The sequence below is a fragment of the Dreissena polymorpha genome, chromosome 3, assembly GCF_020536995.1.
Source record: "Dreissena polymorpha isolate Duluth1 chromosome 3, UMN_Dpol_1.0, whole genome shotgun sequence".
NCBI lineage: Eukaryota > Metazoa > Mollusca > Bivalvia > Myida > Dreissenidae > Dreissena > Dreissena polymorpha.
This window is the reverse complement of record NC_068357.1, coordinates 121,789,623-121,814,064: the sequence shown is the minus strand read 5'-3', so window position 1 is coordinate 121,814,064 and position 24,442 is coordinate 121,789,623. Positions and strand designations below refer to the sequence as shown.

Here is a 24,442-nt window from a genome sequence, read left to right as displayed (position 1 = left end):
TTGTAATATATTACTCGAATGAAACCATCGATTTCTTTAAATGACGAATGTACTCAAATAACGCGATGTTTTGTTGAACAATTGACGGATTAAGAAAGTGCTCTAAAATGGAAAAAAATGATGTCGATGAAGAAATGTTCATTTTTATGTGTGCAAAATTTTCATGGAATTTTCTCGTCATGGAAGCAAAAAAAACTTGAAAACAACGAGCATGGTTGTTACACCATTTTGGTGAGTAGAACAAGGACCAGTAGATGTTTTACATTTTTATCACATTAAGTAAAAGTGCGTGTAACAAGAAGAGTTGATTAGAGAATAAGATTAACTGTATCAGCCGGGATAAATACTGCATCATGTTTGACGAGTTAATTCAAAATGGTAGCATTTTTTTATTTTGCATATGTGAAACTAGAATTGTAGTTTGAACAAAAACATTTGTGTCCTACTTGAGTGGGTAACATTTAGAGTGCTGATTACATTTGAATCGAGGCATATGGCGATATTTTGTCTTATTACTATGCTTTTGCGTGGATTTTTTTTTTCGGGACTAATTCGAGTTGCGTTAACGGGAACGACCACTAACAATTTAGATATTACTATGCAAGGTTAAATTCAGTTAGTTTAATTTGTTGGTGTTTTTTGCTTTTTTAGCAATTAAAGACTGTTGTATTGCATCGATAACATATTAAAAATATTGTAGGATAAATAGAATACTATGTTAGTGTGATTGTGAACTTTAATTTATCCGACTCGTCTTAAAAAGGAAAATGCGGCTCGGCAAGCCTTACCATGTAAAACTTATTCAACTTGTCGGATAAACACAATCACACTAGCATATTTTTCTCTATATACAAGGAGCGCAGGTGATCAGAAAATAATCTAACTGTAATTTGTATATCTGGAAATGATTTAAATTCAGGACTGTTGTAATTGTGATTTGGTGCTTTTTAATCTATATTTTCTGTCAGTCAAATATATGTGTGTACAATCAACAAACATACTGCTATTGATATTGCTTTAATTAAATATTGATTCACGTTATTCAGCTGGCGTGTTATTGCTGATACAATGATCTGCTTAAGAGGATGACCATTGACAAAACATAAAATGTTGTTTCGTGTATTGTCAGGCGTCGGCAGCATTACCTTGACAAGAAGCATAGAAGCAGAAACAACAATTAGTGGCCATCAAGTGCTGGTATATTTTTGTCTATGTTATCAATACTTAAATGCAAAAAAAAATAAACTTTACCAAACAAATGATAAAATCACCTGATGGTATAAACAAAAATACTATTGTTAACACGAACAAGAGGACCATGATAATTTCCCTAATCGCTCACATGAATTCATATTTATGTGTTAAAAAAATCTATTCCAGTACATTATTTTTATTAAGTGAAAAAGTAACCCCTAGGCTGGGCTAATCTACCCCACAACTCTAAGGTTAAAATTAAGTTAGTAGAAGATCACCATATGATTGTATACTGCTCTAGTGTGTTAAAAGCTTCGATCCCAGGTACATTATTAAAAAACAAACGTGTACATAAACTTAGCATGATACTCTCTGACAAGCATCAAGCTCTAACTGCTATAATTAAGGACAATACTAGATTTTAATTGTGTACATACATGTAGGGGGCATAATTCCCTCATAGCAGAGCAATGTTTTACCATCGTATGATTTTAAATAACATATACTAATATGATGACCATTCCAATATAAACATATAACGACAATAATTTACCACTAGGACAGGGCCAAGTTTGATCATGAAAACATTATTTGAAGTTAATTGGTAGATGACTACAGAAACATGGTGCATAACAAATAGTAATTTTTTAATTTGCCGTTTCAGAGATGTAGATGTTGTCGCTTTATACATATTATGAACACTTAGGCCTCACAAGGATGATTTCAACAAACGTTGAAGAGGACTACCATACGTGGCTTCATGCAAAATATTACATGTATGGGCCTTTCGGTTCCAGAGTTACAACTTTTTAATATCTACTTTTAAATTCTATTTTAAGGTATGATAACCAACCGAAACGATTTTAATCACTGTTAAAGCCGCCCAAGTTGATGTTGGTATCTGTTCCCATGTTTGTTATGTGTCGCAAAGAAAGTAATTATGAGTCAAAATGTGTTTGTATTTATGTCAGATGTGCAAAACAATTTGGTCAAAATCGGTCAAGAAATGCCAAAGGTCAGTACAAAGATAGGCTTTTCTGATGCACAAAATAATCGAAACTCTAACACGCGCGGGTCACATGTATAACCACGAGAGCATGGCGTTATTGTTTACAACGCCATTTGCATGAATGATGATTAATCATGTAATTACCCGTTTACAATGGGACAAGCCAACAGACAGGACATAGCAGCGTACTGTTTTTTGCAGCGTGATTTTTGTCAATATCTATGCATATCACTCGACAAATTTCAATAACTCTCATCAAGCTTAATAATAACTCCTTTTGCTTTCAATCCACAAATCGGCCTTATTGAATTCGCTCTGATCTGAGAAATCGTTTTTATGCAATCAGCTTGCATTCTGACTTTTTACGAACATGATATCTATTCAATACACAATGATCCTCGGTTATCCATTAAGACAAAAACATGTTTTATAATCACTTTGCTAGGGCTATCCGAAGCCATAATTTGTTTTTTAATTGCATGTGTTATTTGGTAGTTCTTCTATGTTTTGAAATGCGCGGCATTGGAAACACGTGAAATTGGCGCTCACGTGACGCAAAGCGTGCATACGTCAAAGGTTAATAATAGTTTTGAGGATTCCGTTATGGACATGATTAGGTTTCGTTTGTTTGATGCTTTTGGCTTTTTTGGCACTATTTTTGCGAATATCAGTATGGAAGAGTTACACTTAAGAATTTATCTGAAGAATACTGATCAATTCTGGTCAGTTGAGATAACCGAATTATTGTGAGAAATATCAACTCTGGCGGCTCTAAAGACTGCATGCGGTTAAGAAGAATATGTTGTTTAAAACAAACTGTTGACAACACATGACACAGGGGAACGCATGCCGGAGAGACCCCAACTATCATAACTCAGTATAAACCATTTATGCTTAGGTGAGCTTACATAAAGATTATCATATGCGAGTTTCAACTAAAAGTTATATTACACACCCGTTGAATCCGAGCATGCGACAAACAACTTTTGCTGAATTATCGAAGAAGTCGTCATCACAGACTGTTCCCCATGCGTTATTGTAGAAAACCTCAAGACGCCCCTCGCTTGGTCTTGATCCATTTACTAGTCGAATATGCTGGCCTGAAACATGAGAAAACATATAACAATTATTTCGCAAGAAGGATAGTGTGTCTAAAAAACCTGATAGGAACAGTCGTGATTCTAATGGTGGGTTGTGATCTTTGTTTCTTATGTGGCATCCTCGAAAGTGCATATAGCTATTATAAAAGACAGTTATTGACTATACAATTATAAAATATGTTATGATTGCTTCAGGAAACCGATTCTCTGGCTGCATTCTCAGTGTGACTAAATGTACATATTTAAAAATTTAGTGTCTACAGTATAATCAGAAAATAAGCTACTTAAGAAACAAGTCGCTATCATGATTGTTGTTTTTTTCTGCTTTTGCACAATCACAACACATAGCACTTTTCACGAGTCACATTGATTTTTTTTATTAAAAAGACGGAACACTGGGTCATGAAAATACACACATTATTAAATACGTAATGCAAGATTTGTGTTGTTTACCAATGACTCTGTATAATGAACATAAATGCTAATATATCAGCATAAGTCCTTTAATTTTCAGAAGCATTCACTTTCTCAAAATAACATGTTCTTTATTATGTTTATTTTAGTTAAGAGCGTTACAAAGTGAAGGGATTGGTCTCTTTGTTTAATAGGTTTTTTTTATAAATTTTGTTTCTAATGTGTGATTTTTCTTAATAACTAAGTGGATGGTAAATTTATATTATGTTCTTGTAATGGTCTACTTTATATCTATGAAAATGACCCATTTTGAAAATACACAACGTAAAAAGTACGATAGAAGATTTGTAAGAATTAAATTTTGAAAGTATTTACATATAACAAGAAAATAAATGTTATTACACAAAAAACAATTAAACATTAGATTAACAACAGTAACTAATTCTGATTAGCTACGATTCATATTTACATTGATTCCTACATTGCGTTCAGTTGTATAAAAAATATGTAAAGAATTCCGAATCATTCCTTGGGTGTGTCACGTCAAATGAAATAAAATACATCAAAATGTTTGTTTCATTTTTTTTAATACCCAGAAATATCATTGTCTAATATTCATAAGCAAAAACATGTTAGCCATTCAATATACTATTACTAAAGCACTGCAACAGCAGTAATAAAACAAAACAATATATAACGGATATCACGTCAGCTTTACTTAATTAAACACTATTTTTAATTTCAGAGAACTTGATGTTGATGTTCTTGAGTTCCATTTCGGAATATCAAAGAAATACACCCTAGCAGCACAAACTCATGTTTGAAAAATAGAGCTTTTGCTTTCTCTCTTAGCCCCTTAACTTACACGTTACAACATTATATAAAGCATAGAGTTTATGCAAAACACGATATGAAAATGAAGAGCTCGCTTTATTTTTTGCAAAATAAATAACCAATGACTAGATATCAGCATAATTGGCTCATAAAGATATTGCAGGTGGCTAAATTTTTTAACAATAACGCTTATAACAATAATCACACTACAAAGGAATTTTGACAACATAAGTTAGCTTTTGCTACAAATCATCCGTAGCGTCGGTACGCCTATATAATATAAATAGTTATATGATACGTGTTAACATACAAATATATAGATGATATATGTTGGTTTCGGTAGCATTATCTAATTTAATTCCCGAGTATCTTAGACATTTATATTTTCACGAGTTAAGCCACTCGTGAAAATATGTGTTTTTTTCTATTATTACGAGTGAATTACAGTCAATATGCTACCGAAACAAACACATTTTCTTTTTATTTTATACAACAGTTTGATGTGTGCTGCGTGGATGCAGTAGCGTGTATCCCCGTACATATCTTCGGTGTTGTTATATTTTCAGCCTTCAGAGGCTGGTAGCGGTATTGTGTTTTTATTATTATTTTAAGAAACCTTGTTTAAGACCTTTCTTATACTCAGATTCTTATACATTCCCTGTACTTATAAAGTAAACGTGTATGTTCATCAATTGAGAGTTCTGCAGGTTATACTGATTTTTTACAGACCATTATCTGACAAGCTGCCTTTTACTCTTTTATGTATGTTGACTTGGCAATGTGTATTAATGTAACTATAAGATTGGTGATTTCGCCAAATAAATAACCTATGGACAGATTGATAACAAAAAACCCGAAAGTTGTTCTCTCACCATTGAGAATTCCGATTGCACGTAGTATTCATTTGCCGTTAAATTATAGACAATTACTTTTTTCTAAACCTACAGTCAAATTAAGTTTACTTCGAACATCTTTCATTGAAGATACAATGCGGCAGGGTTCTAGTTCGCAGCGTAATCAAGCTCCGTGTAATCGGTATCCTACAATAAGTGCAACTCATAATGTTTATGTTGCAAGTTTTTAAATATGTCCTCTTTTATTCTTTCATCTGTTAAAGGGGCCTTTTCACAGATTTTGGCATATTTTTAAGTTTGTCATTTAATGCTTTATATTGATGAATGTAATCATTGGATCTTAAAAGCTCCAGTAAAAAATCAAGAATAAAATTAAAAAAAGGAAAAAAAAGTAGCCGGTACCAGGGCTCGAACCAGTGACCCCCGGAGTCCTGGAGTTAGTCTGAAGTAAAAAACGCATTAGCCCTCTCGGCTATTCCGCCGGGTATACACAGTGCAAGTATTTTATACCTAATATAAGCAATCTTCGTAGTTTCGTAAATTTAAACGACAACAACAGAACTATCCAAATTATTCAATCGTTTCGCGTTGCAACGCTTTATAATTTTTAGGTTTTCAAATCGTCAAAAGATACATATAATGGCTATATTGGACTATGGTAAATGTTCAGTAATACTGTTTCCTCACAAATATCATAACTAAAACGAAAATTTGCTAATCTGAAACAACTTTTTTCAATTTTGTCAATTTACCAAATCGTGAAAAGATCCCTTTAATAACCGCAAATTTTCAGTTAACATTAAATCTGATGTCTCGTGAAATTCTATGCATGTGGCGTACGTCATTACTTGAAATGTACCCTGTTGTGGTGCGCAATACGTTGGGCAGACTGGTAGATCACTTAAAACACGTTTTAGGGAACTTTTTTTTTAAATTAAAAATAACAATACATTTTACAACTTCATTTACCAGCACTTTAATAAAACGAGTCATAGCGTAACAAATTTTTCAATTAAACCTGTAGAGCAACTTATTTTTAATAATAGTACTTCAAATCAGTGCCAATTAAAAGCAAGGTGCATGTCAGAATTTGAATGGATTAAACGTTTGCAATCAGCTTACCCACTTGGATTAAATGATAATATTATAAATGTTGGAACAATTTCTAAAAATAAATCGATTAATTCATTTTCTCTGTTTAGTAAACGTCTTAGAAATAAACGTTCGCACGGCATTAGGAAAAATGGTAACTTAAGGCGTAAATTTAAACGTCTGCTTTCTTTAAATGACTGCTACACATTATTACAAAATGGGGATAAACATAAATTACTAAGTGCATTTTGCTCTCTTTCTGTTTCTTCGTTGGTGCATATTGATAAGGAATGTAAACTTATTTTACTTCAATCTGACCCTCTATATGAATGTGCTTGTATTATTGAATCTTTCACTGACTACTATCTTAAACCTTTTATTGAAAATGCACTTAACAAAACTAGAAATCGTATCATAATTGAGTTTTGTAACACAGGTCTTGATTTAATTGACCTTCCAAAAATATTCAATGATAAAAATGTACGTTGGTTGATTCCCCCTTATTTCCGCAATGCTGAATCACCACTTATAAGCTACAAATATAGTAAACCTGTAAGAAGTATCGTTTTTAATTATAATTCTATTTCCACAGATATAAATGTAATTAGAAATTGTCCTACATTATGTAACTGTTCTAGTTCCAAATATATATATGGTCCAGTTGGACATGTTATTACTGGGGACCTTAATTTCATTCAAAATAAAAACCTTAGAAATTTACTACGCAGAGGCCCTAAGTACAGACTGCCTATTCCTGTTGATTTTGATGACTTCATTAAGAAAATCGTAATATCCTTACAGGATTATTGCACTAAATGGTGCAGAAAGGAAAATGCTGAAATTACTGCACACAATGATTGGAAAACAAAAAAATGTAGTATGGCCATGAATAAAATATGTTTTTATGATACAAATCCTTTGGCCCTACCACATTCACCTAAATTTAATAAACACAATCTCTGTTAATTGCTTGAAGACTTAAAATCTAAATTCGTCATAGTTCCTGCTGATAAGGCTGCTAATAATGTTATAATAATATGACGAGTGTTTTATGTTCAAATTTTTTCACAAGAACTTTCACAAACTACATCATATTGTGAGTACAATAAGCAACCTAATGAAATTATTGACGACCATATTGCCCAATGCAAAAAATTAAATGTAATAGTCAATATTACTGACAAGAAATTGCCATCAATTTACTGGATACCTAAATTACATAAGACGCTATATAAAAGTCGCTTTATCGCTAATTCAGTGTCTTGTACACCAAACAATTATCAGTGTATCTTACATCTGTATTGAGTGCTATTAGATATCATATAGCTAAATTTTGTAATAAAGTTTATGAAAATAGTAATATTAACCTATTTTGGTCAATAAAAAAACTCCTTAGAAGTTATTGATACAATTGAAAAGAAAAAATATAAGGTGTCACAGGTAAGTACTTATGATTTTTCTACACTATATACAACGCTTCCTCACGCTTTAATAAAATCCAAACTTATTTCTTTGATTGAAAAAAACTTTTGCTAGAGAGAAGTGTTTGTATCTAGCTTTAAACACTAAAACAGTTTTTTTTCTAATCAGATATTAGATAATATCATCATTTGGACTGGTATTGACTTTTGTGCAGCACTTACTTTTCTTCTGGATAACTTGTTTGTTGAATTTAATGGTAAAATATTTAAACAAATTATTGGCGTTCCTATGGGTACTAATTGTGCGCCACTTATAGCTGACCTTTTTTTATATTGTAATGAAAGCGAATTTATGTTAGATTATTTAAAACTAAGCAAGTAGATTTGATTCATAGTTTTAACCTTACTAGTAGGTACATTGATGACATACTTAATTTAGATAATCCATTATTTGAACAATATTTTCACAAAATCTACCAAAACGAACTAGTCTTAAAAAAGATCGTGTCTATCCAATACAGACGCTGCGTATTTAGACATTTAACTATAAATAATAATTTGATCAAAACTAGTTTATACAATGAACGGGACGACTTTAACATTGAACTTGTGAATTTTCCGTTGTTAGATGGCAACATCCCTAAAGGAACTTTCTATGGTATTTACATTTCGCAGTTGGTACGTTATGACAGAGCATGTTCATGTACTAAAGATTTTAATGATCGTAATCTAATATTAACAAAAAATTGCTAAAACAAGGCTTTTTGTATCATAATCTAAGAAGTAAATTCGCTTAATTTTACTCTAAGTCTGGTGATTTAATCTCAAAATATAATGTTTCTTTAAAATGGCATTCAAATAATGGAATTTCCCATCCATCATTTTATGGAGACGTTTTGAAGCGTGTCCGCAAATTAAAATATTTTAAACCAAATGTTCTTATTAAACTTTTCAATTTAATTAACTTGTTTTTGTCAAAAGGAAAGATGCTTATGTACTTAAAAACACGTGCTTGATGGTTTTCGAATCACTATATCTTTCTTCTTTTAAAATTTGGAATCATTAGTGATATTATAGGCATTTTTCACTATTGAACAAATATGTGTCTTTGTGTCGTATGCACAAATCTGCATGAACACTACATTTGGACTCACATCGTACATCAAATCATTTCTGTCGTCAGTTGTCAAAACACCTATATACTGTTTGATTCCAATAATGTCGCTTAAATGGAATTACTATTTTTATACACTTGATTCTTAATATTTAATCAACTAAACTTGTTTTATTAGAATTTCAATATTGCAGTAGCCCCCCATTAATAGTTTTATTATTACTTTACAGTACTGCCCCTGGATTTTGTTCACGTCATTGTGTCTTCGGTTGTCAATTACGTCATTACTCTTTCTCTGTTCCTGGGTACATGGATTTTTTGACGTCATACGATCAACTTTCCAGTTGTTATCTTAATGCATAGGTCATTGGGTTTATAACGTTCAATTGTATTTATATTTTCTCTCAGATAGGCGTTTCTTATTTGATTTAATTATTTTTTTTTTTATTTTTTTAAGCAGTCACATAAACAACCAAGCAATGTAATATGGAATTTTTACACCCATTATTGCTGCTTCTTCCTGTATTTGCGCGATGATTATCTGAAATATTAACTGAATGACGCTATATTCTTAAATCTTTTTCTATAAAGAAGAAATGTAGTGGACACTTGTTTGTAGTTTCATTTGATCGTTCGTCAAAAAGTTGTAACTCTGTTGCTCTGGTATCTTCAATACCATTGGGTAATTAAATTGTAATTAAATTGAATGCATTTTAGTTCCCTTTTATCATTGTTTAATTTGAGTAACAATGGTATGACGTTAAATTTTATTTACACTTAAATGTATTATGAATATTGCTTGGCCAAGTGTGAGGATGAGCGCTCTATAACCGGTTTAAACCCCCAATGCTTTGCATTGACCGTTCCAAGGCGATGACCCCAGCTTTATTCATATTTTATGTTTATGTTGGTTTGTATTGTGCTGTATTGTGCTGTTTTGTACTGTTTGGGCAATCGGTCACGTGCCTTAAATAAAGGACCAACTAATTGTTTATAATGAGAATTCAATACTGCTCCAGCAGCTGGAGTTTCACTTCTTTTTATTATTGTAGTTTGGTAAATGTTCCCAATTTGCCTCATAAAGTTTCCCAGTGGGTGCCCCAATTTTGAAAATGAACAAATAACTTACAACACAAGAAAATAGTTCAAATCTGAAAGAAATGTAAATGTGTATCAACATTAATGTTTTAATCAACATAATATCTATTTCAAATTAAATACTGTAAACATGCAATATTAGAACAAAAAATAGTTCAATTTAAATTATTAAACTCAAAGTTACTAACTTAAAACTTAATAACACATAACTGGATACAACTAGGAACGCAAACATATTTCAATAGTGGTCTTGCGCTAAAAGGTTTCGATATCAATCACTGTCACTGTCTGCAATAAGGCGGATTCGTTTGTAGCGTCGCTGTACAGGAGGAATCTACGGTTACCGCCGGTGCACGGGATGGAGATTGCCTCTGGTGAGTGACTACGTTCTGTTTCTGGGAAAGGCCCATGTGAGAATCAGACCTGTGAAAATTAAATGTTACATTGCCCTGGAAATGTGAGTTGACAAAAAATCCTCGAGCCATCGGAAAATCACTTGAGGCAGGTGTGGCTGACGCAGTGGCAGTGCGGTTGTGCTTTTCAACAGACTGGTTTGAATGAGAAAGTATTTTTTAAATATATTTTGACTCTTCGTTGTTCAAACTGCTGCAATTATTTAAGCTAATAATATGTCTGTGCCCTGAAATCTGTATTATTTGATGAGCTGGAACATTCTCGTCATTCAGCTTCTGAATCAAGTGCTTACTTGCACTGAAAAAACATGTATTTCTATGGTAAAAATAAAATCATATTTCAACTGTACACATAAAATATAACACAAGATATGAGTTGTACTTGTTTTGTGTGCTCTTGAAAAGCTTTAATAAATACATTGTGATATGTCAAGTACTGGATGTAATGGAACCGGAACGTAGAGGAGTAGTAGAGTACAGGGGATTTTATTAAATACGATTTTGAGAGTTTTGTAGCATGTAAAATGGGTTAACAAAACCTATTTAATAAACTCGATATGGAAGCCAAGGTAAGTGGCGCATATTATATATTTTAGTATTGTTATACCAGTAGTATATATGGTTTTAACCTGTATAGGGTGATTCTTGGCTCTTGAATACCAGCATCTGTTTTCATCTCAGTAATTAATTTGTACAACTTGTTTATTCCCAGGGCTGAGTTCCTTAACCAGCATTGCTTTCTCTTGTTGCCAGGAGTCAATAAGAAATAGCTGTCTTCTGCCATCATGTCGAAGGGGCGTTGGTCGGCATATAGCTTGTAGAGATGCACCGGGTTTCTGCTAGGTTGTTCGGAAACTGCAAATGCGCTTGGCTTGACTTTCCTATGAATAGTAAAAATGTGTGTTGCATATGGAATGAGTGATGTATTGGACGTCATCATTGATGACGTTCATTCGAACGAATGATAAAGGGGGCTAAGTTTCATTAAGTTGGTGCATATAGCCGCGATTTGAGGCGCTTGAAAACTGGTCGGCAACTTTTGCTGAAATTTGACATGTACATGAAGAAGAATGCGATCTACCTGTTGGCGTAGGCGTTATACCTGGGAAAAATATAGTTTTTGATTAAATCACGAAAAAGTTTCGCAAGTTTTACATAACCGGAATTACAAAATGCGGTATGTGGATATACCGAAGTCCTACCGAAATCCCCGAAATCAAACTTTGATAAAACAATGTTTCATTAGTGATTTCAGTGTATTTCGCAACGATCTATATTAAAATACGCAGTTTTTCAATACACAATCAATATTAATGGGGATTTCGTGGGATCTCGTGGATTTCTGGGGATTTTGGTAATTACGGGAAATTCGGTATTTCTTCACACCCGTCAAAATGGTCGACTTCGTCAGAATGAGCGCTTAGAAAGTATTTACAAAAAAACATCATCTCAAACGATGTAAAGTGAACGCTACTTATCTGTTTTGTAGATAAGTATACGATCCATTGGAAAACACTAACATTTGACATAAAAAAAACGCCAGTGGATATGGAAATCTTCATCGTTTGAAATAGCAGACGGCGTCGACCAAAGGCGAAAAGATCGCGAGAAAGTATTCACAAAATAACATAATTAAAAATGATGTCAAGTGAACGCTAATTCGCTGTTTTGTAGATAAGTATACGATCTATTGAAAAACCATAACATTTGACATAAAACACCCGTGGATATGCAAATCTTCTGCGTACCAAATAGCAGACATCATGCGGCGTCTAATCTGAGTCTACGCTGTTTGCCAAGGCCGATAGTATAATGAATGGAAATGCACAAACTCAGCAACTGGCAAGCATATATGCATTAGTAGATTGTTTCGTGATTATTTAGAAACGACTACATAATTCTTTTGGTTCAGCCAGTGCAACTTAACAGAAATAAGTATAATAGTTTCTACACCTGACAACAATGTGCCAACTTTATACAAGGTAAGTTGTTTACATTATTTAAAATATTTCAAGCTTACAGTATACAACAATAAACAGCTGGTACAATGTAATGTCATCGTTTTAATTTTAATAAGCCCGTGGTTAATTACCCTTTTTAATCTTATGGTTCAATGCATCTCTAACACCTTCAATTGACATTCTCGGCTCGGGTACTACTTACCGGTACATGTACCCCGGGTACTCTTAACTTTACTTACATGTAGCCCGGGTACGGTAAAGAAACTTAAACATACCCGCAAATATTAGATTGTATCCGATGTCGTTAAACATGCTAGCGATTAAAGTAAAACAATATTGTTTACCTTAAAGAAACTTCTCTTTAAAAAAAATCTGCATCAACATGCTTTTTAGTATGAGTGTTGAGAGGACGCCATAGGAATAATCAAGTAATCAAGAATACGTCTCTGTTTCTGCTTTTATTTCCTTCATGTATAATGACGATAAGGATTGACGACTAACATTGACGGCAATGCTAACAAGCATTGAAAACTAACACTAACGACAAGGATTGGCGACTAGATGTAACATTGACGATTCTCTACAATAAATGAAATTAACAATAAAGAATGAATAATACGATTATAGTACAACAGATCTGCTATTCGAAGTATAATATGATAGCATACACTCATTAGAATAAAAGGTTTCATAAATAACAATTTGAAACATTTTCAATAAATATCGAAATATCTTATACAATATTTATTACACAGCATGAATTATTTGTTAAAACATAATATAAATACCAAATATGGTGTTCCCCATTTAACGGACCTCGCAAACCAAAAAATGTTTCTTTAAAAAAATCTATGATGGTAAAAAGTGAACGTGCGACATCGCGGAAAATATACTTGACAACGTCATACAATGACGCGACTTTAAACAATTTAAGATTTTAAATTGAATCACATTAATGATTGTAAAAATGAGTTTTGATAATACATTGTATAAATGCCATTTAACAGAAAATTGACATAAATGTAAACATAATTAATTTTTACAAAATAGCCGACAACAACCGATTTAGTGTTAAAATTCCCGGGTATGTTTTAGTATATTTACCGTACCCAGGGTACGAGCCTTACTAACTGTATTATTATTATATCTCACCGACTACCTTTACCTTGTTGTGTTTCAACCTGAAATTTATGTAAAATCCGGCTTTCTTTACTTTAATTTTTCATTCATTTGATTACGCAATTGTTGACGTATCTCGTGGAAAATTATTTGAATCTTTGGATTTTAGTGACGACAAGCTGGAAGTGTCAATTTATTTTTTACAATGAATCTAAGATGTATTTAATTTTTGTGTGTTTGTCATGCATAGTTCAGTGTTTTCCAGAAAAATTTGAGTAGCCAGTTATATGGCCGGTAACTATGCAGTAAAACCAAAGCATTTGTGACATTTACTTGATATATTTGGGAAAAGTAGCCGGCATCAAGAGTTAATGTAACCGGCAAGATCGCTAGCAGCCGGTATTTAAAGAGAACACTGATAATAGTAAACTAAATCTCTACGACGGGATTACAGCTTTGTAAAATTGTTTTTTGGGTGATAATGGTTAGTAATTCATACTAATGTTATTAAAAAATATCGGCTTTAAATTTAATTTTGAGAATGCGATGGAAGAACAGAAAATGAAGAGCATACAGGGATGGAAATAAGTGGTTTACCGTGAACCCGGGGCAAGTAGATTTTGGCCTGGGCAACTCAATTTCAAAAGTTGGTAAACTTCTTTTTTTTAAAGCTTAAAACAATTCACTGCAATAAAAATTGAAAAACAATTGATCACCATGGATCAATACTAGTTAAATAACATTCATTATTTAGGAATAGGACATGATTCAATTCAGGCTCATAATAAAACATCATGCATTGAACATGTGTTGTCAGCAAATGTATTTAATTATCTATTATTTTATTAAAAGAATGTATAATATTCACATGTTCATATTTCTGGGCTCGTTATTCTTTATCTGGGCAACCAAAATACTAAAGATGGTTGCCCACAATAGTAAACAGTTAGTTTCAATCCCTGGCATATCATTGTATCTCTATTGTTATAAGCATTGCATTAAAGTTGTGATTGAGGTTAGCCTGTTGTTTATGGTATATTTACATTTTAGCTTGACTGTTATATATGAAATATATATAGTCGAGCTATCCTACTCAACCCGGCGTCGGCTTGCGCATTGGAATGTTTCATACCACCTCAAATATATTTCCTATGTCCATTGACATATTGCTTTTATATTTTGCATGCTTCATTACCGACATAAACCCAATCTATAAACAAGAGCAGACAACTCATTTACTGTATCAAGCATTTTAACAGAATTAGGCCCTTTTTCACTTAGAATAATATGCATGTCCCTTGACATATTGCGTTCATACACCATGTATTTTGCTTATTAACCAACATGACCCCAATGTATAAACAAGAGCAGATAACTGTATCAAGCATTTTGTAACAATTATGGCCTTTTTAACCAGGTTTTCGGAAGGAAAAAACTGGTTATTAGATTGGCGAATGCGGGCGGGCTGGCTGGCGGGCTGGCGGAATAAGCTTGTCCGGGCCATAACTATGTCGTTCATTGTCAGATTTTAAAATAATTTGGCACATTTGTTCACCATCATTGGACGGTGTGTCGCGCGAAATAATTACGTCGATATCTCCAAGGTCAAGGTCACACTTTGAGTTCAAAGGTCAAAAATGGCCATAAATGAGCTTGTCTGAGCCATAACTATGTCGTTCATCGTCAGATTTTAAAATCATTTGGCACATTTGTTCACCATCATTGGAGGGTGTGTCGCGCGAAATAATTACGTCGATATCTCCAAGGTCAAGGTCACACTTTGAGTTCAAAGGTCAAAAATGGCCATAAATGAGCTTGTCCTGGCCATAACTATGTCATTCATTGTGAGATTTTAAAATCATTTGGCACATTTGTTCACCATCATGGGACGGTGTGTCCCACGAAAGAATCACGTCAATATCTCCAATGTCAAGGCCGCCACGACTAAAAATAGATTTAAAAAAAAAAAAAAACTTTCAAAGGGGGTTAATTTTTTTTGGTCATTTCAAAAGTTCAGTTTGAGTTTTCTCCCTTTATCAGATTTTTTTTCACAATGAAAACCTGGTTTTGTGACAATTTTGTCCCTTGTTTTCACTTAGAATAAGCATATAATTGATAAATCTATTATTAAGTTTGCGTACCACCTTTAAATTGCCATAACTTGTTTATTATGCTCCCCCCCCAAATTTTTTAGGGGGAGCATATAGTCGCCGCTTCGTCTGTCCGTCGGTGCACAAATTTGTTTCGTACCCAATTTTTTTTGTACCCAAATTTATATATGTACCCTTTTTTTTCGTACCCAAATAGTTTTTTGTACCCTAATTTTTTCGTTCCCTATAGGTTTTCATAACCAAATTTTTTTTCGTACCCAATTTTTTTTTACACAAATTTGTTCGAACCCAAATTTCTTTGAACCCATTTGTTCGTACTCAAATTTTTTTCGTACCCAAATTCGTTTTGTTCCCAATTTTTTTTGTACCCAAATTTTTATTTGAACCTTTTTTTCGTACCCAAATAGTTTTTCGTACCCTAATTTTTTTTCATAACCAATTTTTTTTTCGTACCCACATTTTTTTGTACCCAATTTTTTCGTACACAAATTTGTTCGTACCCAAATTTCTTCGTACCCATTTGTTCGTACTCATTTTTTTTTCGTACACAAATTTTTTCGTACCTTATTTTTTATTTGTACCCATTTTTTTCGTACCAAAATAGTTTTTTCGTTCCCTTATTTTGTCTGTACCCTTTTTATCGTACTCAAATTTGTTTTCGTACCCAAATTTGTTTTTTTTCCTACCCGCATATTTTTTCGTACCATTTTTTTTTAGAAATAATCGATTTTCAATTTGATTTCATCTCTCCACTCATTCCATCCCGCGAAACCCTTAAGGTGTCGCAAGTCTAGTAAAATGTTTTGTATGGAATGAGTGATGTATTGGACGTCATCATTGATGACGTTCATTCGAACGAATGATAAAGGGGGCTAAGTTTCGTTAAGTTGGTGCATATAGTCGCGATTTGGGCGCCTTGAAAACTGGCCGAACACGTTTGCTGAAATTTGACATGTATATGGACAAGAATGCGATCTACCTGTTGGCGTAGGCGTTATACCTGGGAAAAATCAAGTTTTCGAGTATTTTGTGTTTAAATACTTTTATGGGAAAGGGCACGCGCACAGATAAACATTGTGACGTCACTTCACAAACAGCGTTAGACATCCGCCATCTTGTAACGCGACAAAGAAACTCAGTGTTATTAATTCAATAAACACAGAAAATATGATTGTGTTTAATTATCATTAATACAAATGTCTATATTTTGTGCAGCGGATGTTTATTCAGACGGATACGACAGAATTACGTAAGTATCATTGTGTACTTTACAGTAGATTTTACTACGGAAGAAATTTATTATATCTCACTCAGTCACTGACAAAATGAGCTTGACACATAAAAAACAACCGGATCGGATTTACATCCACATAATATTGTGCGAATCCGATGCAATTCAAATTACTAATGTTTGATAACGTTTGATGAATTCGTTATATCAATATGCATTAACTGCAAGGGGAATAATTATAATTGAAATGTGCGATTCAATGACAGTGTTATATTGGGATAATTAGTCGTTTAGCCGTAACAGATAAGTATTTAGTTTGTTGTGTTTCATTTTCAACATAGTTTTACCGTTTTTTGCTTAAAGTAAAACAGTTCAGTCGTCATTATATCTTGAATTTTAAATATTGAAATACATGTCGGATATTTCATATTTTCGGACGTTGCTACGTAAGCTAGTTGTCAACATAATTATTAAGATACATATTTACCTTTTACCATACAGTTGTGCAGCTGTTGTCTACTTAATGACGCGCTGTTTAATGTCTATAATGTTTTTCTGCCCGTGATGATAATAAGTCTTTAAATCAACAAACCCCAGCAATATCAATGGTCTGTCAACATTAGAAAAATATTAGCTAAAGAAACTTCAGCGTACAATTGATATGGTATTGACATACCTGTACTCTGAAGCCAACTCTGTATCGAAAGTCAACCAGAGTCGTAACATATTTATGTCACGCTATAAATCAAAGAATACTCATTTTCTTGGATACATTTCTACATATATTGGTGAATGAATATAAATTACTGCATCGAGGAATATTTTAAGGTTTAAATGTTTCAAATGCATCTAACAATAGATGAAAATAACTCTCATCAGTCTGAAATTCACAATTTTGAAGCCATTGTCGCTTTGTCCAAGACTAGTTTTCATTTGGATACTGTCGAATCATCCTTGACATCTTTTGCTGATATTGTAAACATTACCTTTGTTTTCTGAAATCTATTATTTGTGATTAACAACATACGTCTGGTGGATTATAAAACTGATTCAGTGTGAATCGGGTAGTTTTAAATATTTACTTTGAGTTTGTATTTACACTACAATTTGTTAACAAAACAAGCCAGAATATTCTAAAATACCGGGAAATGTCATTCTGAATTTGAAAACACTTGAGCACATGGTATACAAATACAAATTTTATTTTAGTTTGTACATAACAAGTATAACATTAACGATGTATCGCTATTGACCGACATATGGTATGTTACTAAAAGTAGAAATACCGTGAAATCTCGGGAGATTCGCATTTCAAGAAAGTTTGTCACATCGCTGTTTTTCTCGATATGAAAGAGCAGAATAGATAAATTTTAAATGTTTATGATAGTATTTTGTGAAAGAATGTATCGGTTAAATGTGAAAAATGTCAATCTTTCCAATCAAGTGATTGATTTGGGCCAATAACTGCATTTAAAACCTGTTTTGGACCGGTCTTTGTTAACTGTCAACTTTTCGGGATTTTCTGGTTGACTTTTCTAATGGGGTTGGTCCATAACTATTAAGTCGCGCCAGTCAAAAATCATAAAAAGCGACATTTAAAGTTATGGTAGCCAGAATTAGAAAAATATGTACAACTGATCAATATCAATCATGACAGACTGATGTCTCAGGTTAGTGCAGTGATTTTTCCACCAGATTCTCACAAAGGTGATCCCGGTTGATTTCTCCACAATTGAATATATGTCAGTACACAAATAAATTATACAGCAGGTAATGACAATCGATAAATGTCTAAGTTTTAATTTAATTGTTTGCACAAATTTGGACACTCTTTGTGGGAGAGCATCCCGAATCCCACATACTATGTGACAGTCTGCAACAGATGTTTCCTGGTCGAGTGGTAGGTAAGTTTCATCGTTATACATGCATATTACACATTTTACATTATTTGTGCTATTTTTGACACCCATTTTTCATGCTGATGAACCAACGGTCAGTGCCAGTAGTCCTACTGTCATTGGTCTGTGTGATTGTTGAAAGTACATGTAGAAAGGGTTGTTTAGCTCCAATAAGCCATGTTGCTATTTTTTGGATAAAATTTATGGCAGTGGGCTTTTTTATCTTGGTGCAGCAACCTCTGCCGCCTCATTTTGTGAAAACATTAGGCGCACACTGTTCATATTGTGGTAAAAGGAGTCGCGCAATGTTCAAAGTGAGAAAAATTGGTGGTGACTATTCAACATTGTGAAAAAATTTGTCGCGCATTGTTTAAAATTCATAAATATCAGTAGCAAACTTTTAAAAATTGTGAAAACAAGTGTCTCGCAATGTTGAAAATTGTGAAATATGAGTCGTGCAATGTTGAAGATTTTAAAAAATGAGCCTCGCAATCTTGACAATTATGGAAAAATAAGTTGCACACTTTTCAAAATTGTGAACAACTGAGTTGTGACTGTTGAACATTGTGAAAATAATTAATTGAGCATTGTTCAAATTTGTGAAAATATGAGTCTCAGTAACGACATCAGAAACCATATGCCACTCAGCGTAACAACATCAGCATTAGTTGCTAACTGTTGAGAAATGTGAAAAAATAAGTTGCACGCTTTTTAAAACATTGACCATTTGCATCGCGAATTCCTATAATTTGTGCAAAAACAGCTATCACTATTAATAATTTAGGGAAAAAAAGTCTATTATAAAAAAGGTTTTCAGTTAAAAGAAATTCGTAATTATTTTTTATTTGAAGTTGTTTACGGCCATTTCATATGACTATCATATTTTTTTATAATGATATTGTGTGCCTGTCTAATTTGTAATTTGTTCAAGTTGTGCTATAAAGATGTTATTTTAATAATCTTTATTTGACATTTTGTCTCATGTTGGATTATTTGTTATATTTTATTATTATATAAAAATGGCATCGCATGAACCAGTAGTCATAGTATAAGCAACATTGAAGCCTAATATACATTCATCTATTATTATTTGGGCACAAATAATTTTACCGTGTGAAGACCCTACATAAAAATGCTGATTTTTTTCTTACTTGGTACCTGGCGACACACATTTTCAAGTCTATTTCATTAAATTTGGCTTAGATATTTATAAAAATGGCATCATATGAACCATTAGTCATAGTATAACCAACATTGAAGCCTAATATGTATTCATCTATTATTATTTGGGCACAAATAATTTTACTGTGTGAAGACCCTACATAAAAATGCTGATTTTTTTCTTACTTGGTTCCTGGCGACACACATTTTCAAGTCTATTGCATTAAATTTGGCATAGATATTTATAAAATTGGCATCGTATAAACCAGTAGTCATAGTATAAGCAACATTGAAGCCTAATATGCATTCATCTGTTATAATTTGGGCACAAATAATTTTACCATGTAAAGACCCTACATAAAAATGCTGATTTTTTTCTTACTTGGTACCTGGCGACACACATTTTCAAGTCTATTTCATTAAATTTGGCATAGATATTTATAAAAATGGCATCGTATGAACCATTAGTCAAATTATAAGCAACATTGAAGCCTAATATGCATTCATCTATTATTATTTGGGCACAAATAATTTAACCGTGTGAAGACCCTAGATAAAAATGCTGATTTTTTTCTTACTTGGTACCTGGTGACACACATTTTCAAGTCTATTTCATTAAATTTGACATAGGTCTTTATGGGCACAAATAATTTAACCGTGTGAAGACCCTAGATAAAAATGCTGATTTTTTTCTTACTTGGTACCTGGTGACACACATTTTCAAGTCTATTTCATTAAATTTGACATAGGTCTTTATAAAAATGGCATCGTATGAACCAGTAGTCATAGTATAAGCAACATTGAAGCCTAATATGCATTCATCTATTATTATTTTGGGCACAAATAATTTTACCTGATTTTTTTCTTACTTGGTATCTTGCAACACACATTTTCAAGACTTTTTCATTAAATTTGGCATATACATGTATATTAATAAAAATGGCATTGTATGAACATGTCGTCATAGTATAAGCAGAGGAGCATAATACGCATTCATCTATTATAATTTGGGCTCATGAAATTTTACTGTGTTAATCAAGTTGCAGATTTTTTAAATATTCGCCACATACCCACAGGCATTTTCATTAATATCTCAGAAAAATAGACCTATATATTAATACACATGGCATCTAAAGAACATTTTATCATAGTTAAACATGGTTCCCAGCCAACCTGGAAATCAGGGAAAACCTGGAAAAAGACTTTCACTTTTTCCAGTCAGGGAAAAGTCAGGGAATTTGGGAAAAGTTTCTGAAATCAGGGAAAAATCAGGGAATTTTGTTTGGGCAGACTTTCCCAACTTGTCTCGAGAAGTCCATACAATTAAAACAGCAAATTATTTCCTCTGCATGGCTATGGTGACTTTGTAGTATACATGTAGCTTTAAAAATAAGTTATGTCTGCAACTGCTATTTATTTAGGGTGTCTAAAACAAGAAATAGGTTGAAATTATGATCCTGGACGTTATATTTTCCATCAAAAAGCTGGGAACCCTGTAATAAAGCAATCTAGAGGCATGAAATGCATTTTTCTATTATGATATGTCCACAAATTATTTCACTAAGTGATGACCCATCTTTAATATGAGGATTTGTTGAATATTTCATGCTAACCAACATACTTTTTTAGTCGTATATCAGGATTCAATACCTATTCCTTAGTGAAAATGGCATCGGAAGAACATTTGTTCATTGTACTAGATGGAATGAAACATTATATCTATCCATTTTATAGTTTATTGCAGTTTCAGTAATATTCTGTGTATAAATGATTTCAACATGATATAATTATAAATCATTGCTAGCAAATGTGTATATATGAAACAAAAATTAAAAAATAGACGGTTTATTTTTTCCCCATTTATGTATATATATCTATGTATACATCTTTTGTTGTAAACAGTTATGCGACATGTGTCAGAAACGCCCAGTACAAATATATGAACAGAATGATTTTTATGCCCCCCTTCGAAGAAGAGGGGGTATATTGCTTTGCTCATGTCGGTCGGTCGGTAGGTCGGTCGGTCCGTCCACCAGATGGTTGTCAGAAGATAACTCAAGAACGATTGGGCCTAGGATCATGAAACTTCATAGGTACATTGATCATGACTCGCAGATGATCCCTATTGATTTTGAGGTCACTAGGTCAAAGGTCAAGGTCACGGTGACCCGAAATAGTAAAATGGTTTCCAGATGATAACTCAAGAACGCATACGCCTAGGATCATGAAAATTCATGGGTAGATTGATCATGACTTGCAGATGACCCCTATTGAATTTGAGATCACTAGGTCAAAGGTCAAGGTCACGATGATTCGAAATAGTAAAATGGTTTCCGGATGATAACTCAAGAACGCATACGCCTAGTTTCACTTACCGGTATGTGGGTGTATGTTGGCTCCACTTCACAATATACAGTCATTGTAGTTTAATTGAAAAACGCATCTTACAATGTGAGATGAGTTCTGGGTTCAAGCCCCAGCAGTGGCCTATCATGTGTGATATACAGAGCCATTATGATTAAATATACAGTTATCTTTTTAAACAATACAATTAAATATAAGGAATAATGTTAAAGGGGTATATCTGCTTAGCCATTTTTGGGATTGTATTGTGATTTTTGGCCAAATTTGTCACTGAATAACAGGGTTTATATACATCCCAAGCATAAATGCTTCTAAATTTGTAAAAAAAACAAAACAAGTCGAAGTGTGCAGAATATTAAAAATTTGCAACTTTCTGATGTCTTAAGGTCATTAAATGCCACTTAAAGTTTACATGTTTTGTACAAAATGACCCATTTTGTGCTGTCCATTATTGGTTAATGTTTTACGCTGTCAGGTCCAAAAACGCTCATTCTGTAGCTTGTTTGGACTATAATCTATAATGTGGCCACGTTTCAGCAGATTTGGCCCAGTGGTTCTGATTTTATACGCCGTGCCTAGCTTTTATTAGTCCACTACCGGTTTCACCGGAGGGGACTTATGGTTTGCGCTCTGTGTGTCCGTCAGTTACCGGTAGTCAGTCAGTCAGTCTGTCACACTTTTCTGAATCCTGCGATAACTTTAAAAGTTCTTAATATTTTTTCATGAAACTTAAAACATGGATAGATATAAAGACATTATGCACGTGATTTCATTTTGTTCCTACGTCAAAATTGCTGGTTTCTATGGCAATAAATAAAAACATAAAATTATGACAATGGTGGAGCCGGTAGTGGACAAATTTGCTTGACAAACGTCTTGTGAGTATTACTCACTGACTTATGCATATGCCCTCGGCTGTTTTCGGAGAATACCTGAGGTATTGCCATAGCCAGCTCATCGTGTCGTGTCTTTTCGCCGTCCGGCGTCCGCCATGCTAAAACCTTAACATTGACCCATTGTACCCACAATTTTCGTACCAACATTTTTTTTTCGTATGGAATGAGTGATGTATTGGACGTCATCATTGATGACGTTCATTCGAACGAATGATAAAGGGGGCTAAGTTTCATTAAGTTGAGGCATATAGTCGCGATTTGTGGCGCTTGAAAACTGGTCGGTTAATTTTGCTGAAATTTGCAAGTATATGGAGAAGAATGCGATCTACCTGTTGGCGTAGGCGTTATACCTGGGAAAAATCAAGTTTTCGAGTATTTTGCGTTTAAATATTTTTATGGGAAAGGGCACGCGCGCGTGACGTCATGAAAAGCGCTTAGGCTAGCTTCCATCTTGCTACGAAACAAAGAAACTGACGTTACGCGTTATTAATTCAGTTAGGCGTTTAATCGATAAACAAAGGCGTAATAATTGTGTTTGAATATCAATCGGTAGTACACATGCATGTCTTTTGTGCACATTGTGGTTTTTTAATGAACATGACATAAATCTATGTGTTATTCAACGTATTGAGTGCGACGAGTTAAAGAAAGGTTTACACGGCTAGGCTTTCCGAGATAAATGTAAGTACACACTGGTATTAGAATGGTATTCTGTTTATCCGATAATATCTTGAATATAAATGATATTCAGACAATTACATTATTAGGGTTTAATAATTTATTATTTAATCAATAAAAAACGCAAGCAGCAAATCAATTAATTTCGTTTGTAGTGGAAACCGAAAGTAAACAAAGCAACCGTCAAAATGGCTGACGACATAGCAACGTAGGAATTAACGCTCAGAAATTATTTACAAAATAAGATCATCAGAAATGATGTAAAGTGAATGCTCATTCGCTGTTTTGTAGATAAGTATACGATCTATTGAAAAACCATAACATTTGACATAAAAACACCCGCGGATATGAAAATCTTCAGTGTAACGAAATAGCAGACATCACACGGCGTCTCTGATTCTACGCTGTTTGCCAAGGCCGATAATGAATGGAAATGCACAAACTCAGTAACTGGCAAGCATATATGCATTAGTAGGTTGT

At 33.3% G+C, this 24,442-nt stretch overlaps 1 long non-coding RNA gene across 1 annotated transcript in view; it reads right to left on the bottom strand.

Moving 5' to 3' along the window:
- Positions 1 to 10,345: 10,345 nt before the first annotated feature.
- The window catches only part of LOC127871262 (uncharacterized), a 29,745-nt gene continuing 15,648 nt past the window's right edge, over positions 10,346 to 24,442 (bottom strand). The window contains exons 2-3 of the long non-coding RNA XR_008045244.1: positions 11,173 to 11,424; positions 10,346 to 10,553 (exon numbers count right to left, since the gene is read on the bottom strand). This is a non-coding gene — a long non-coding RNA (uncharacterized LOC127871262). The remainder of the gene's footprint in view (positions 10,554 to 11,172; positions 11,425 to 24,442) is intronic.